Here is a 10,397-nt window from a genome sequence, read left to right as displayed (position 1 = left end):
GGCGTCTTGCACCCAACACATCCGACCACCATTCTGTTGTGCAACTGATATTAGCCCCGTGTGTAGGGCTGCCAAAGAAAACTTCGATTCTTGGTCGACGGTTCTTACCATGCAACAAATCACAAGAGTAAAACCGTGACGGTTAGACCGACCAACTCACAGTCCACCAACCCTACCACAAAACAACACCTCACTCCCACTCATCCATTTGCAAATTAATCATCTCCGTCAACACAACCACCACTCGACAACAACAAACACAACACCAATCGCTCCTCAACACTACATTCAACACTACTCCATGTATACACGCCTACTGACAACCACTGAGAAACCACAATACACCAGACACTAACACCGATCTCAACAATAACCACTGCACTACACACACTACTCACAACCACGATTTATCAGTAGACAAGTAACGTCAACTAGCCTCATTCACACGAAACCCATTGTGAAACACACTGAATCAACCGTGTGAGTGAGCGATTGACTGACTGAGTAACTGAATGCCTGACTGACTGATTGACTGTGAGTGGATCTGTGTTTGTTTGATTGTGTGTTGCAGACTTATCACGATTCGATTGGTGTTTGTGATCAGGCGTCTTGCACCCAACACATCCGACCACCATTCTGTTGTGCAACTGATATTAGCCGCGTGTTGTAGGGCTGCCAAAGAAAACTTCGATTCTTGGTCGACGGTTCTTACCATGCAACAAATCACAAGAGTAAAACCCGTGACGGTTAGACCGACCAACTCACAGTCCACCAACCCTACCACAAAACAACACCTCACTCCCACTCATCCATTTGCAAATTAATCATCTCCGTCAACACAACCACCACTCGACAACAACAAACACAACACCAATCGCTCCTCAGTTTTTATAATACTTAATTTGTAGTAAGTAGGTAAAGTTACAACACAAAAGTATTGATAAGAGTTACATAATTACATGTTAGAACGTCATGTAAATAATTCTTGACACAAAAATGGGCAGAGGCAAACCGACTTGTAGTAAGATTATTTTACAGTGAAGAATTTTAATATTACTCAGAAAGAAATGGTTTTCTCGAGGTTTGTAGGGGGGAATTTATATAACTTTTAAAATTATTTACATCCACATTAAGTGAAAGTATACTGAAACGATGACCTTATTAATTTTGACGATTTCGGAGACAAACAGTGATTAAAACAATTACATATGAGATCTATTTTCGGGACATAGCTTCTAAAAACATAAGAATCAGCAAGCTGGAAACACGGATATAAACAATATGGTTATTTCGTATTTAGACGTCAACAACACCATTTTTCTCTAACTCCAAGTAAATAAAATTTAAAACCGACAAAGATGAAAAACATTTCTGGGACTTCTAACTTTGTTCATAGGTAAACAAAGGTATTTAGGTCACGTAATTTATTGTTGTATTATCAATACAACTAAAGGTAAAAATAAGTCAAACTAGCAAACCTTGTGTTCACACACAGAGGCATTACATTGACCTTTTTTGAAGATTTGATAGTATACTTCGCATGACAGAAATTGCATGAATTTTCGTCCAATTCTCCATTGTTGGAACATTTAAGGTAACTTTTTATCATAAATGATCTTAAATATCTAAATCGTTTTCTGCAATGTGATAATAGACGCTTAAGTAGCATATAGAATCAAACAGCAGTTTTATGCTTGTTTGGTCGTATATCCGTTATATCTTTGTAAACAGAATGGTTCACCTAACTACTGTTAACATTTTTTGTCAGAGGATCACAAAGACATAACTAATAAAAGTATATTTGTTTATGGTACTGAATGTTTACATGATTTATAAATTTTTGTTGATAATCACAAAAGATTTTTGGAGTTCCTCCAAAGCCCATCTTCCTCAAGTAGTGTTTCAAGTTAATAAATGTAGATATACAGTAAGCATAATTCGATACAGACAGCTCCATTGGCAATTACTTGTGAACTGACAGAATGTTTTTAAAACTTTCTTAATACTTGAGACCTGAAAGAGAGTCACTAAGTATTTTAAAAATTGAAAAATATATCAGAATCACAGTTAGTTATATGCCATTGCATGGATTCATCTCTCTTTTAGGCAAGAATGATTGGTGACTAGTTTGAATTGTTTATTGCTTATCAAATAATTTAATTTTCTAATCTACTTATTGACTCATCACGTCCACGTGCCCATATGCACGTTTCAGCAACTTGAAACTTACCTTCGTAAATAAATTTTCTCATTAACAGATGTTAAAGCTTCTCAACTTATATTCTGTTCTTGGGAATGAAGTACTGAAGTAGAAAATTCTGTGCTCTTTTGTTTTATTCCGTTGGGAAAATCGAATAAAGGTATTTTATTTCCCGTTAGTATAGAAACATCTGGGCAAAAAATTTCAGTTTATATGTGTTGTTTTATTAAGATCGCTTTTTATACTGTATTCTAATGCAGTGTATTTAATCAGTTTAAGTTGAGTGAATTGCCTACTAATAACTTCCATGATTTCTTAATAATTACACAGAAGTAAATATCTATCAACTTTAATTAGGATACTGGACGTTTCCCAGAATAATTGATTGCATTTTGGAAAATCCCATATAAAAAAATTAACCGACTGAATCTTATGCCGGATGAAGTAAATCCTCATACTTTTCAGAGCCTTAAAGATCGTTACTTTTTAGTAATATTAAATAGCCAGAGCTATATGAAGATCCAGTGATGTTCATCAAATAAATCTGACCACTTGACCCTATTTCATTTTCATGACAATCAGCAGAATAGTATTATGGCAAGAATGAAAATGTACAAACAAAAATTGTGTGAATAAAATGCATAGTAGGAGAATTTCATTTTGTCAATTGAGATAATAATAATGATAATAATAATAATATTGTTGTGTGAATATAATATGTAATAAGAGGGATGTTATCAAGGTAATTACGATGAAGGAGTTGGGAATGATGGATGTGAAGATTAAGATAGAGGTAGTCAAAAAAATAAAGAAAAAGAAGGGAACAAGATGTTTATAGTATTCAGTTTAGGTATCCGGTGATCCAGTCGTAGGCCAAGGTAAACACAGGGGCTGGATAAACCTTTTCTTGATACATACGTTTGGTTTTCTGGAGTTGTATCAGATGGCTTCGGCTATATAGAGTAACTTTAATCTAGATCCTTGAGGTAGAGTTTTTGGAACTCTACATAAAACACAGAAACCTTACTCTATTTTGATATGACGTTCACTATCTACCAGATATGAAAGGATGATGCTGTTGATCGATTTAGTGACTCTTTTTCCCAACCATGCTGGTACATGTTCATGAACACGCAAGGATAAAGCCCTCTGAGTATGGCCTATGTAAATAGCGCCACAAGAGCAGTTGCACTGCTATACACATGGAGGAGCCCATCTTCGGTAACCTATCCTTGATTTGTTGTGTGAGTATTGGTTTAGTTGAAAAAATTTTATTTAGCATGGAGACGTGAAACGTCCTTTCAACAGATTTTTGAGTCGACGCATTAAAATATCACCCGCTATGTCCCTTTGAAGTCCAGTCTCAGATATAAGGTTTTTATACTAACTGAGCGACAATTTCTTTTTTTTTTAATACTTTCTACTAGGAATTTTTAACGAAATTATCTGGATAGCCATTATTTCGTAATGTGTTCTTTAGTATATCTATTTCTCTATCGACATTATCCTTAGAACACTTTAGCTTGATTCTGTGGCTGAGACATCTAACCAAATTTATTTTATATCGAAGAGATGTGAAGCTTTGGAAATGGATATACTGACTCGTCCATGTATTCTTTCTAAATATACTTCGTTTTATGGAACCGTCTATCGTTTTAGAAAGTAAGACATCAGGGAAAGCTATACTACTGTATTTTTCCTCCTCGCTGCTCAATTTAATAGCTGCGTGGACGTTATTGAAAAAGTCTAACATCTCTTGTTTGTCGATATTTTCGTCAACTACGATTAGTGTGTCATCCATGTGTTTACAGTAATAACCTAGCTTACATAGGATGTCTTTTAATGGTCCGTTTCCTAGTTTGGCCAGGAAAATATTGGAAAGGACGATTAAAATGAAATAAATTCCCAACTTTCTGAGCCATCATATTTGATTATTATCAAGTAACAAAGACTTGAGGGCAGAAAAACTAGTAACTTATTATAGAATGCTATGAAAAACCTCCAAACTATCTGTTACTAATAAATAAATAAATAATTAATTTATAAAAATATATTCGTTGATAATCATTTCTATCAATCGAATTGATCGATTTTTATCTGTTCATCTATGTCTGCGAAAGTGCAACCCTAAATATGAGTCGAGAACTGAATTTAGTATTTCAATTAGTTTTACTTTAATTGCATCGTTATTATGTGTATTCATGTGGATTTAGACAACAGGGGATAGAATTTATATTTCAAGAATGACTATGCTGTATATAGACATACGAATTAATCCCTAAATGACAGGCAAGATAAACATACCAATGAACATTGAATGGAGATCGATAATAGTTTCCCTGAATTAAAATCGATGTCCAAAACCACTTGACATGTCAAAAATAATATATGCTTGGCAATGAGAATAAAAATTGCATGAATTTAGTACGGACGTAAAATTTTTGTATAGTAGAAGATAGTGGTTTCTTGTTAAGTTTATGGAGTTTAATAGTAGGTTATAAAAAATTAATTGAACTTATTCGGCTACTGCTGTAGTCACAAATCATTTACGTGAAACGTGCTATATATATATATATATATATATATATATATATATATATATATATATATGATTAGATGTAATGATATTATCACCATAATATTCTCACATAAATATGCACACGAAAATTATATGCCCGCTGTGGATCCACTACAGTAATTCAGCAAAACGTTACTAACCATTGAAGTCACGTAAATGTGGTTATATAAACTTAGGTTTTAGATAGTAACAATAATAAAAAATGTCACCGGTTTTAGTAAAAAAAAATTGATAAAACGGTGTGAGTAAAAGATTATCAATCTGCTTTTGAAAAACTAAAACCATATCTTTGTACTTATAATAATGAAAAAGATAATCCTGGTGAAATGTTAATTATATTGAAACTAGTTAGTTTTGATCGCTTCGTACATGAAATGTAGAGTTCTATAACCCAGGCGATCCTAGGTGATCATTTCGTTTCCATTTCAACTTCTAGTTCAATCGAGTTTTAATGTAAAATAAGAGAGCTTCAATAAATATGGTTCATCCTTTACTAATAAATTGTGACTGAATTGTCTGATACAACGCGTTAGTTTGAAATCGAATCTAACTTTGAAAAATTTGCAACAAACCGCTAAACCAAAGTTTATACTTAAGTACCTGGTCATAAACCATAGTATATGAAAAAGGGTACGTGCTCAAAAAATGACCATTTTTTATGGAAAAATGCAACTAGTCGAATTCAATCTGTCATGAATATCCCGAAGGAACAACAACTAACCAACTTTCTAAATGATTAATTAAGCTTAGATGAACTATTGTGAGACATGTGTTTTATCGAATATTAAACTTCAGAGATGAATTTAACATTACCATTCCTTTAAGTATTGGGTGAAGACAATCAAAACTGAGGAATAAATAAACATATAATGGTTTTATCACACCAAATAAATTTTTAACCTTTATTGTTGTCAATCAGTACTAAACATTTGTAAGAAGTTCACTAGTAATCAGAAAAACAAATACATTGTTTTACATTTTTGAGTGGAAACCCATAACTAACAAATTCTTCCAAAGAGCAAATATCAAAAAATTTGTGTATTATTAGATATAATTTCAGCAATCTGAAGTTGCTTTATACGTAACTCAGACAACTTTGTTTTTCTTAAGCTTATTTAAGAGAAATGATTGTAAGAAATAAATAAATAATATCATGATTTGGGAAATTCATTTTCATTTTAACGTATTTAACGCTGTACTCCAATTGTCAATATACAGTTAGGATATTGAGTTGTTAGATTTAATTCTTAATGTGAGTGGCACCTAATAAGAAAAGGGTCTATTATTTATGTTTTTTGTTTGTTTCCAGCTATCAGTAATTCCTCTCTGAAAGTTGAATCATTAATATATAGATGTTGACAATAATATTAAAAAGTAAGTTCACCTTTTAGTGTTCATTCGTCATTGATTTTTCAAATATGCTAAAGTTGTGATCATAGTTGCTGTTTTGAGCGAAAAAAGTGGTAGCGTCAAAAATCTTTAAAACCAGAACAAAATACTTGGCTTAACAGTTTACATATGTTTCTTGCATATGCTGAAACTCTAGTGTTATAGAAGTGTTCAGTAAATTCACAACCTAATACACATAATACATCAAACGATTCTTAAATTTTCGAAAGTAGCATTTCAGAAATAAAATCAAAAATATTTTGTCGAAATGCCTACTTCAAATATAGTTACTAACAGAGTTACTTTCAAGGATGATGCAACTTAGGTACTATATAAGGAGGACATTTTATTCTATCGTCAACATGAAGTAGTCAAAAGAACTAGTTTTCATAGGATTATCATCTTTATTTACATAAATGTTTTTCAGCTATTTATGGAGGTAAAATATGGTGAGTTACAAATTAATAAAATCAATCTTGTTTAAATTAAAGGTGACCTGATCTAGCAGCAATACAAACACCATAGTATTAATTACAGTGATTATATTCACACTAAAAATGGGATAAATATACATTAAAATTGGCATTGTTAAATTAGCAACGTAAAATTAGTTAGTCTTTATTGATTGGTGTGTATATCTTAGTCATTTAATCAGAAATTATTATTTTTTTTTTGCATTTTTTAGGTTATTATCTAACAACAAAAGTCTTTTCTTTTCCTCTGGCTAATAAACAATAAAATCTATGATATTGATTTACTGTATTCATCATAGGGAATCATTTTAGTTGAAGAGAAAAGGAAAAAGGAGTAGAAAGAGATGAAAGACGTTAGACAACATATAAAGATTTCGTGTAACTCATTTCTTTTAGTTATACATTTGATCGACTGGAATTTTAGGGTTAGAATGAATAATATACACGTATAATTGTTTATCTAATAGGTTGAATATTTTTTATTACAAGTTTTATGAATAAGATGTTTTTACACTTTAACTCCATGTCTGAAAGACTTTTGTTCCCCGAAAGCCATTGGTTCGATCCAATACTGAGTTATGAAGGCGTAATTCTTAGGAGTTGAGAATCTAAAACAAACGACCTACTAGTCCGTTTCCGGTTTCTTAATATTCTTCTAGTTAGTGTCAATTCATGATATAAAAGATACTAAGTATTATGAAATATCCGTCTAGGCATAAATTTTCATGGCGGCCGCACTTAATAAACACTTAATGGTATATATTTTTAACGCAAGGTTGCTTCTGAATAAATGTAGGCTAGAAATATTATCAAATCGTTCTTCATAGTGACTAGGGGAAAATCTAGGTAAATGAGATTTATATTTCTTTTTTCATTGAACAGTAAATTGTATTACACATCCTTCTTGTTATCATAATAAATCCGTCTGCAGCTCTTCTAGGATTAATGTCAGTCCCAAGCCCGGGTAAACGAGGAGGGTGAGTGTGTGGTCAGCAACCCAAAATGTATAAAACAACCTTGCCAAAAAGACGCTAACCAGAACAAACCAATTAAACAATTTAAACTGCTCTCAGAGTAGAAGGATCATCATTCAGAAGAATTTTGATGCCTCATGGTGAAAACCGAGATTCTTCGAGAGTCACGAGGTCGGTGCCACTTCTAACAACTAGAGCAACGATTAATATATGTACATGGAATGACCGGATTACGTGGAAGAACGGAAGGACCAATCAAACAGCTACGGAAACGAGGAGATAAAACTTGGTGATGTTCAGAATAAGTGAAATCCATTGGACCGAAGCTGAATAGAAAAGAATAGATTCGAGTGAGATGCTGTTGTACTCTGGTCACGAAGAAGAAAATGCTTCACACACTCAGATAGTTGCTCCGATACTGTCTAAAAAAGTATGAAATCAATTATTGGGTGGGAATCTCATGGATCCAGAATCTTCAAAGCATCATTCGAAAGAATGAAGGAGGGAATTACAATGAATATTATCCAATGTTATGTACACACCAATGATAGCAATGAAAATGATAAAGATCAGTTTTATTAGAGGCTGCAGTCGTTCATAGCGAAGGGCCAAGGAAAAGACCTGACTGTTCTGATAAGAGATCTAAACGCCAAAGTCGGAATGGACAACACCGAGTTTGAAGATACTATGGGACGACATAGACTAGGAGAAAGGACCGAGAACGGTGAGAGATTTTCAAATTTATGTGCATTCGACAAAATGGTTATAAGCGGTAAAGTATTCCCCCACAAACACATACACAAAGATACATAGATCTCAATAGATCACACTAAGGAGAACCAGATTGTTCACATTCGCATCACAATTATATGATACAGCAGAAAAACTGGAAGGGAAATATAGTAAATCAGAGAGACCAGACAAAGACAAAGAAGGCAAACCAATCGCTGAGACTAAAGAACAGAGGAAAATATGGGTAGAACACTTTGAGGAACTTTTGAATAGATCAGCTCCAACGAATCCACCAGACATCGAAGCAGTACACAAGACCTTCCTACATATATATATATCGCTCGATCAACGATCGAAGAAATCAGGTTAGCCATCAGACAAATGTAGAGTGAGAAAGCAGAAGTAACTGACACTATACCACTCGGAACACTGAAATAAGACGTGAAAACAGCTGCAATAATGCTGCATGTTCTATTCAGGAAGATTTGAGAGGAAGAACAAGTGCTGACAGACTGGAAAGAAGGATATCTCACAAAGATACCAAAGAAAGATATCAGCAAGGGTGAGAACTACAGAGGAATCAGGCTACTCTCGGTACCAGGAAACGTTTTCAGTAGAGTGTTATTGAACCGGATGAAAGACTCAGTAGAAGCCCAACTTTGAGATCAACAGGCTGGATTCCGTAAGGATCGTCCGTGCACAGACCAAATCGCAACACTAAGAATCATCATTGAACAATCAATTGAATGGAACTCGTCACAACACATCAATTTCCTCGATTATGAGAAAGTATTTGACAGTATGGATAGGAGAACATTATGGAAACTTCTTTGACACTATGGATTACCATTGAAAATCTTCAACATCATATGAAGTTCATACGACAGACTATTGTTCAAAGTCGTGTATGGAGGACAGCTGACAGATGCATTCCAAGTGAGGACTGGAGTCAGACAAGGCTGCTTTCTCTCCTCCTTTCTCTTCCTTCTGGTGGTCGACTAGAATATAAAGACCTCCACATCTGAGGGGAAGCACGAAATACAACGGACAGCTCGGAATCAACTAGACGGTTTGGACTTCACAGATGACCTAGTACCTTTAACCCATACATATCAACAAATGCGGGTCAACACCACCAGTGTAGCAGCAGCCTTTGCATCAATAGGCCTAAATATACACAAGGGAAAAAGCAAGATCTTCAAATACAACACAGAGAATACCAAATTAATCGCACTTGATGGAGAAACTCTGGAACAGATGGAAAGTTTCACTTATCTGGGAAGCATCATCGATGAACAAGGAGGATTCAATGTAGACGTAAAGGAGAGGGATGGCAAATCAAGGGTCGCATTCCCATAGTTGAATAACATATGGAACTCAAAACAACTGTCAATCAATATCAAAGTCATAATCTTCAATACGAACGTGAAGACAGTTATACTGTATAGAGCTGAAACATAGAGAACTACCACAACCATCATCAAAAAGGTACAAGTATTTATAAACAACTGTTTACGCACGATACTCAATGTCCGTTGACCAAATACCATCAGCAACAGCCTACTGTGGCAGAGAAGTCAGTTTCTATCTGAAGAGGAAGTTAGGAAAAGACGCTGGAATTGGATAGGACACACATTGAGGAACTCATCAAACTGCATCTCGAAGCAAGCGCTAACTTGGAATCCTGAAGGGAAACGGAAAAGTGGAAGATCAACGAACACACTGAGTCGAGGATTGGAAGCAGACATGAAAAGGATGAATAGCAACTGAAAACAACTGGAAAGGATTGCCCAGGACGGAGTTGGATGGAGACTTCTCGTGGGCGGTCAGTGTCCCTCCACGAGAGGTAACAAGCGTAAGTAAGTTGTTATTATAATAAAACTTATAAATATATGTTTTAACTATCAGAAGGGGTTTTGTGGAGATTTAGTATGTTTCATAGTTGAAAGCATGAGTCGCTCTTCTAGAGATCATTCGATTCCTCGAAAGCATCGATCTTCTGATTCGTAGACTTCCGTTCCAGTTGTTGGTCTAAAAAATCCTTCAAGACT

General features: G+C 34.4%; 1 protein-coding gene and 3 non-coding genes across 4 annotated transcripts in view; 2 read left to right on the top strand and 2 right to left on the bottom strand.

Annotated features, from left to right (window-relative positions):
* The window catches only part of Smp_175160 (serine/threonine kinase), a gene marked incomplete at both ends in the record, with an annotated part of 37,740 nt that overhangs the window by 23,737 nt on the left and 3,606 nt on the right, over positions 1-10,397 (bottom strand).
* Smp_rajko.90nt.slRNA-5.1.1 lies at positions 56-144 on the bottom strand. The gene has a single exon (XR_001974580.1). It is a non-coding gene (non-coding RNA).
* Smp_rajko.90nt.slRNA-46.1.1 lies at positions 57-145 on the top strand. The gene has a single exon (XR_001974579.1). It is a non-coding gene (non-coding RNA).
* Positions 658-748, top strand: Smp_rajko.90nt.slRNA-45.1.1. The gene has a single exon (XR_001974578.1). It is a non-coding gene (non-coding RNA).

The sequence above is a fragment of the Schistosoma mansoni genome, chromosome W (genome assembly GCF_000237925.1).
Source record: "Schistosoma mansoni strain Puerto Rico chromosome W, complete genome".
Classification (NCBI taxonomy): domain Eukaryota; kingdom Metazoa; phylum Platyhelminthes; class Trematoda; order Strigeidida; family Schistosomatidae; genus Schistosoma; species Schistosoma mansoni.
Note: the sequence above shows the minus strand (reverse complement) of the source record. Positions and strands in the feature narration are given on the sequence as shown.